Source organism: Entelurus aequoreus, linkage group LG28, assembly GCF_033978785.1.
Source record: "Entelurus aequoreus isolate RoL-2023_Sb linkage group LG28, RoL_Eaeq_v1.1, whole genome shotgun sequence".
NCBI lineage: Eukaryota > Metazoa > Chordata > Actinopteri > Syngnathiformes > Syngnathidae > Entelurus > Entelurus aequoreus.
This window is the reverse complement of record NC_084758.1, coordinates 14,274,890-14,282,663: the sequence shown is the minus strand read 5'-3', so window position 1 is coordinate 14,282,663 and position 7,774 is coordinate 14,274,890.

Here is a 7,774-nt window from a genome sequence, read left to right as displayed (position 1 = left end):
AAATTACATTTTCAAAATAAGCATTTATGTACAGTCCAGATTATGTCCAGGTCACTCAAATTAGGGAACACAACAACAGATATCATATAATCTATAAACATAATTATACTTTCAAAATAAGCCTTTGAGGACTTCTCATCTTTTTTTTAATGTTTTTTGGCATCATTATCGTTTTCAACCATGTAACTTTCTAAAGTTAGAAAATACTGAATAAATGTTTTAAAGAAAGTAATACTAAGTGAATATCTGTTTTTGGCCTTAAAAATAAACCTTTTACCGAGTACTATAATTAAATTGACTAAATCATGATTGTCAATGAACTCTCCTAAAATAACAGAAACCACATTAAGCTTCATAAACAAACCAATCCTTAAACACATTTTTTCAACTTCCACCCAAAACAAAGACACAATATGACAATACCAAAACAAATGCAGGGTGGATTCAGGCTCCTGACAACAAAATCGGCAATCATCTGACTCTGCCATATTCCACAATTTTAACATTTTCCCTGTCGGTAAGAAGTTATAAATAATTTTAATTTGAAAATAACGATTTTGCACATCGATAGTAGTTTTATAGATTAGTTTGAATATGGCATCCCATGGCAACGGGCAGTCAAAAAAGTCCTCCCATTTTCCATATGTGTTGTATGGGGCAGCCTTTAAAGATTTCTTTATTAAATAAAAATTATATATTTTTCCATTTATTTTAGTTCCTTTTTGCCAACTAGAATTTCTTATTAGAGGTTTACAAACTAATAATTTAGTAGTTCCATAATTAATTATTTGTTTCCATCTTTTCCCAATTACTCCAGTTAGTTGATTAAATGAAAAGCTTGAGCAAGCATCACCATACATAGTTCTAAATTCATCATACTTCATAATTTTACCATTCTCATTGATATTCAGCCCTTTGAGACTCTTGTGATTTAGGGCTATATAAATAAACATTGATTGATTGATTGATTGATAATATCATTGACAAAAATGATTCCTCTTTCAAACATATTTTTCCAACAGAAAGGCTTTCCATCTATTACAATATTAGAGTTCATCCATATTATCTGCTGCAAAATATCGTCTCTTTTTTCTGGCACATAAAATTGAAAACACCACTATGAGTGGATTGTTTCTTTTATGAACCCCGCCATGTTTCCCAGCAGACTCTCTACATAAGAAAAATGGGAGGGGATCACTTGTAAAAAAGGATACAATTTCTTTTGATACAGTACATGTTTTTTGTCCAACAGGACATTTGTGTACCACTCAATGTTTAAATACATCTTTGGAACAATTGATGCTTTTAAAGACGGACACATAGCTTCAAGGTTGAGAAGTTTCAGGCCCCCATATTCATACTCATTGTACAAAACCTTTCTTTTAATCTTTTCTGGTTTGCCGTTCCAGACAAAATCGAAGACCCTCCGCTCATAAATCTTAAAAAAGTTTTGTGATGGAGCTGGTAATGACAAAAACAAATAAATAAATTAAGGAATAATTAACGAGTTGGCAATAGACATTTTACCATACAAGGTTAGGGTTTTCCCTTTCCATAATTGCATAATTTTGTCCAGCTTTCTTAGTCGATTATCATAATTTACTGAGCCTAGATCTTCCAGATTTTCTGGGACAACAACACCAAGTATGTTAACTGGTCCATCTGTCCACAAAACAGGCACTTTGCATTCCATTCGAAAGGACGTTCCCTTTAGATTTCCGATCATTAACATTTTACATTTATCATAATTAAGCTTAAGGCCAGGTGGAGGAGTTCAAGTACCTAGGAATCTTGTTCACGAGTGGGGGAAGAGTGGATTGTGAGGTCGACAGGCGGATCGGTGCGGCATCTTCAGTAATGCGGACGCTGTATCGATCCGTTGTGGTGAAGAAGGAACTGAGCCGGAAGGCAAAGCTCTCAATTTACCGGTCGATTTACGTTCCCATCCTCACCTATGGTCATGAGCTTTGGGTTATGACCGAAAGGACAAGATCACGGGTACAAGCGGCCGAAATGAGTTTCCTCCGCCGGGTGGCGGGGCTCTCCCTTAGAGATAGGGTGAGAAGCTCTGCCATCCGGGGGGAGCTCAAAGTAAAGCCGCTGCTCCTCCACATCGAGAGGAGCCAGATGAGGTGGTTCGGGCATCTGGTTAGGATGCCACCCGAACGCCTCCCTCGGGAGGTGTTTAGGGCACGTCCAACCGGTAGGAGGCCACGGGGAAGACCCAGGACACGTTGGGAAGACTATGTCTCCCGGCTGGCCTGAGAACGCCTCGGGATCCCCCGGGAGGAGCTGGACGAAGTGGCTGGGGAGAGGAAAGTCTGGGCTTCCCTGCTTAGGCTGCTGCCCCCGCGACCCGACCTCGGATAAGCGGAAGAAGATGGATGGATGGATGGAAGCTTAAGGCCAGATTGCTGTGAAAATATGTCCAAAAGATTAAGAAGGTTTCGCAAACAATGAGGAAAAATCTTATCTTTGTGAATCAGCCTTTTCTGACATGAACTTCATCAAGAACAAACACAGAACACGCCTCACTGATGCACATCTGCAAGACTCACTCAGAGTTGCAGTGTCAAGTTACACACCAGAGTACAACACACTAGTTAACAGCATGCAATGCCAGGCTTCCCACTAACTGACAAAGAAACAGATAACATATTTGGTGTCCAGTTCAAAGTGTGACATGATTTAAAAATTTGGGAGTTTACTTTTGTATTTTACATGAGTTATTATTTGTACAAACATGGTGCAAAGTAATTCATGATTTGTTAAAAAATGTTAGTGGCTAGCTAGTTAAAATGGGATATTGTGATTTCACAAGACTGTCTTAGAAGTGATCATTTGAAAATGTTCAATTTGAAAAATGTGCACTTGGAGAAAATATAAAAATAAAGTGTTGCATATTGATATTTATCTGTTTCTATATATATTTATGGTGAGAAATCATTAAGATGATCAGTGTTTCCACAAAGATAAATATCATTAATTATTAATAATAACAGAGTTAAAGGTAAATTGAGCAAATTGGCTATTTCTGGCAATTTATTTAAGTGTGTATCAAACTGGTAGCCCTTCGCATTAATCAGTACCCAAGAAGTAGCTCTTGGTTTCAAAAAGGTTGGTGACCCCTGGTATAATCCAATGAATAACTTTACTGAGAGATTTGAGCAGGGTACAAACACATGACCAACACTTTTACGACCAACCGGAAGCATAGCAACCAGGCTAGCAACGCACCTCCTTTACGGCAGCTGTCGCAACGTTCTTAAAGCAACCGCAGCACATACATACATATATATACAACATATCTCCCTTTTTTAACTTTTGTTTTTCTTTCCTTGTAAACAAAACAAAATCACACTGTGTATGCAGTGTTTCCCACACATTAATTTATTTGTGGCGCCCCGCCACGAAAGAATTACGTCCGCCACAAATAAAAAAATTAAAAAAATTAAAAACATGTATTTTTATTTTTATTTATTTTTATTTGTATTTATTTATTTTTTTTGTCCTGTCCAGCTTCTCAGGCAAATTATATTGTTGAGGTAGATGCCCATATAGGCTGTTCAGATTTACTTTACAAAAGAGAAGTGTAGGATACTTCTCTTGTTGCCTTATTTGTATTTGACCACTACTGTTTTCTGTTTATTTGTTACTGACTGTGGCAGGACACCTCTGCCTCTGTTTCACTTTATGTTGCTGGTAAATAATATGGTTGTAGTAGTAGGCTAAAGTTAAATTATTTAGTATGCACTAATTAAAGGGGCAGAGCTTTAAGAGACATTTTAGCTTTTATATTTTATAAGATATATTCTTTGTAAGAACCACAATTAATAAATATATTTCAGTGAATAACTTATTGTTCAAATCTGTATATAAATATGTACATAAAGTGTTGTAATTGTATTGTAAAATGGATGGATGGATGGATGGATGGACGTTTAAAACAAAACTGTTATTATTAATTAGTAAGTATACATTTTTTTAGCCTTTTTAGAGAAAATCATATCATTGTTGTAAATTATGCAAATTACTCGATGATGTCATGGTGACCACGCCCATAGCCACGCCCCCACCGCCACAGGTATCTTGGCAGTTTATGGGAAACACTGATATGTGTTGTCTGTCTAATTATAAATAATGCAGACGAGGCGTGTTGGCTGAGTTCTTGACGTTTACTTTCACAGCGTGCTCATAACCTCATTCTTAGCTGCCGGGTGGTGACGTGCAACAACACTTTTCGAGGCTACCGCGCATGCTCGTCACTCCCGTTGCATTCTGGGTAGTGTAGTTGTTATAGTCCCTAGCCTAGCTCATAATATCACATCTTTCCCCCTATAAAGAAATAATGCTAACGCAATAAAGTGTATTTCTTTTTTTAGCTTTAACTTTTCATTTTTTTTAGCATTGTAACCACATTTGCAAACAACTTTTCTCTTCAAAGAATTTTCTTTCAATAAAGAAATAAAGTGCAAAAATGTCAAAGCATCATAACAAACAGTTATGTCAAATAGCAGCAGAAGTGCACTTTTTGGAGAGCTGTATTATTTTCAGTTTTGTGCCCAAGGGACTGATTTTATTTAACACTATATTATTATTTATACACCTATAGTGATCACAGAGACAGGTTGTTTTTGTGTTACTGTATATATTTGTTTTTCTGAAAAATCCCACTTAATATACTTTGGGTAACAACAGTCAATATTTATTCTTTTTTTTTAGGGGGGTAACAGTCAATATTTATTTATTTATTAGATTTTATTTTTTTCTTATATAATAAAAGTGAGCTTTTGTTAAACCAAATATTGTGTGTTTTTTTCCATACACAACAACCTATCTGGACTCGATAAGGAATCGGTTTGATAAGAGGATTCGATAATAGGCTCGAACTCGATAATTTCTTATCAAACATCATCCCTAGTATTCATATACACCTGGTACCAGGCTTATATTTCCATAACACGGCAATTTTATTCGTCATATTGAGACTTTTTTTCATGTCCGATTTTTTTTTTTTTAAACAATAAACTATTCTATTATGCTATTGAGCAATGTATTCGCTTGTCATTATCACCTTATCTTAGACCTGGGCAAAAAACGGCCCACGGGCTGCATGCATTAAGATTTTCACGTTCTACATAATTTTTTTAGACCTTTAACATCAAAACTATCGCCGCCATTTTGATGTGCAGTGCTGTTTTTAAATGACCTTAAAGGCCTACTGAAATGAATTTTTTTTATTTAAACGGGGATAGCAGATCCATTCTATGTGTCATACTTGATCATTTTGCGATATTGCCATATTTTTGCTTAAAGGATTTAGTAGAGAACATCAACGATAAAGTTCGCAACTTTTGGTCGCTGATAAAAAAAGCCTTGCCTGTACCGGAAGTAGCGTGACGTCACAGGTTGAAAGGCTCCTCACATTGTTTACACCAGCAGCGAGAGAGATTCGGACCGAGAAAGCGACGATTACCCCATTAATTTGAGCCAGGATGAAAGATTTGTGGATGACGTATGTGAGAGTGAAGGACTAGACTGCAGTGCAGGACGTATCTTTTTTCACTCTGACCGTAACTTAGGTACAAGGGTTCATTGGATTCCACACTTTCTCCTTTTTCTATTGTGGATCACGGATTTGTATTTTAAACCACCTCGGATACTATATCCTCTTGAAAATGAGAGTCGAGAACGCAAAATGGACATTCACAGTGACTTTTATCTATACATCGGCGAAGCTCTTTAGCTACGGAGCTAACGTGATAGCATTGTGCTTAAATGCAGATAGAAACAAAAGAAATAAGCCCCTGACTGGAAGGATAGACAGAAGATCAACAATACTATTAAACCATGGACATGTAACTACACGGTTAATGCTATCCAGCCTGGCGAAGCTTAACAATGCTGTTGCTAATGACGTCATTGAAGCTAACTTAGCAACGATCCCACCTACAACTTTCTTCTTTGTAGTCTTCATTGTTCATTAAACAAATTGCAAAAGATTCACCAACACAGATGTCCAGAATACTGTGGAATTTTGCGATGAAAACAGAGCTTTTTGTATAGGATTCAATGTGTCTGCATACTTCCGTTTCAACGATTGACGTCACGCGCATACGTCATCATACATAGACGTTTTCAGCCGGAAGTTTCCCAGGAAATTTAAAATTGCACTTTTTAAGTTAACCCGGCCGTATTGGCATGTGTTGCAATGTTAAGATTTCATCATTGATATATAAACTATCAGACTGCGTGGTCGCTAGTAGTGGCTTTCAGTAGGCCTTTAAGTCTTGAACTATAGAAAGTATTTCAATGGTTGAAAGCTGCGCTTTTGAGTGTTATACAAGTTATTAGGGTAATCTAGGTCACAGCAGCTCAGACGAGGAACAAAGCAGAGTGGGCGGGGTTTATTTCCAGAGCAGCCAGCCCCAAACGCCTGTGTCCGAAACAGATGCGGAAGCAGATTTTTACGTGATAATATATCATATTGTAGGTGTTTATTACACTATGCATTCATATTTTGCTGTTTTTTACATTTGTGTAGTGTTTTGCTTGGTCTGAAAAGTCAAAGAGGAGCGACGTTCATATGTTGTTGATATTCAGTGTTTTATTGTTTATAGTTAATATTGTAAATCCCACTTTCTTTATTTTAATGTACATTTTAGGTGTCCCATTAAGTAAAAAAACGGTAACATTCCATTCTGTTTTTTGAGGTGGTTTAATTTGAGTGTTCCTGATAAAAGGTACCCAAACACACATACGGTACAGCCGATTTTTACAGCTAAATGTGTATATATCATGTATATACACATACATGTTAGCCCTCCCGACACTTTTTTTCCCTCTCAATCTGGCCCCCCCGAGTCAAAATATTTGCCTCATTTTTTACACATTGTTGGGAGGCTACTTCTTGTTAAGTGACTTTTTTCTCATACGATCAGGAGTTTTTCTTTCTTTCTGCTACTAAGACTTCATTCTTCAAATTTTATTTTACGTCCAATTTTAGTTTCAAAACAATTGTGAACATTTTTCACATAGTATTAGGTAATTTTATTTGCATGTCATTGTGACATTTTCGTGAAAGATATGTTTTTTTCTCATAAGATCGTCATTTTGTTTACATAGTGATACTAATAACGTTTTCCTCTTAACATCATGACTTTCTTGAAACAATGAAACCGTTACATTTTCTTAAAATATTTTTTTTTCTTATAAAATCGTGATTTTTTTTTTACATACTGTTGATACTTGACTTGAAGATGATCTGTAAAACATAATCCATGCAACATTTTGAAAAGAACCACCATTACATGTTATGTAGACCAGTGGTCCCCAACCACCGGGCCGTGGCCCGGTACCGGTCCGCGGACCGATTGGTACCGGGCCGCACAAGAATTATTTTTTTTTTTTTTTTTTTTTTTATGAAATCAACATAAAAAACACAATATATACATTCTATATCAATATAGATCAATACAGCCTGCAGGGATACAGTCCGTAAGCACACATGATTGTATTTATTTATGTAAAAAAAAAATATATATATATTTTTTAGTTTGTCCCACGGACCACCCCCCCCCCCCCCCCCCACTGGTCCGTGGGACAAATTTTCAAGCGTTGACCGGTCCGCAGCTACAAAAAGGTTGGGGACCACTGATGTAGACCACAAGGAAGTGTTTTACATTTAAAAAAAATACATAAATAATATGACTCCTTTAATGCGCCCTATAATCCGGTGCGCCTTATATATGAAAAACGATTGAAAATAGATTCA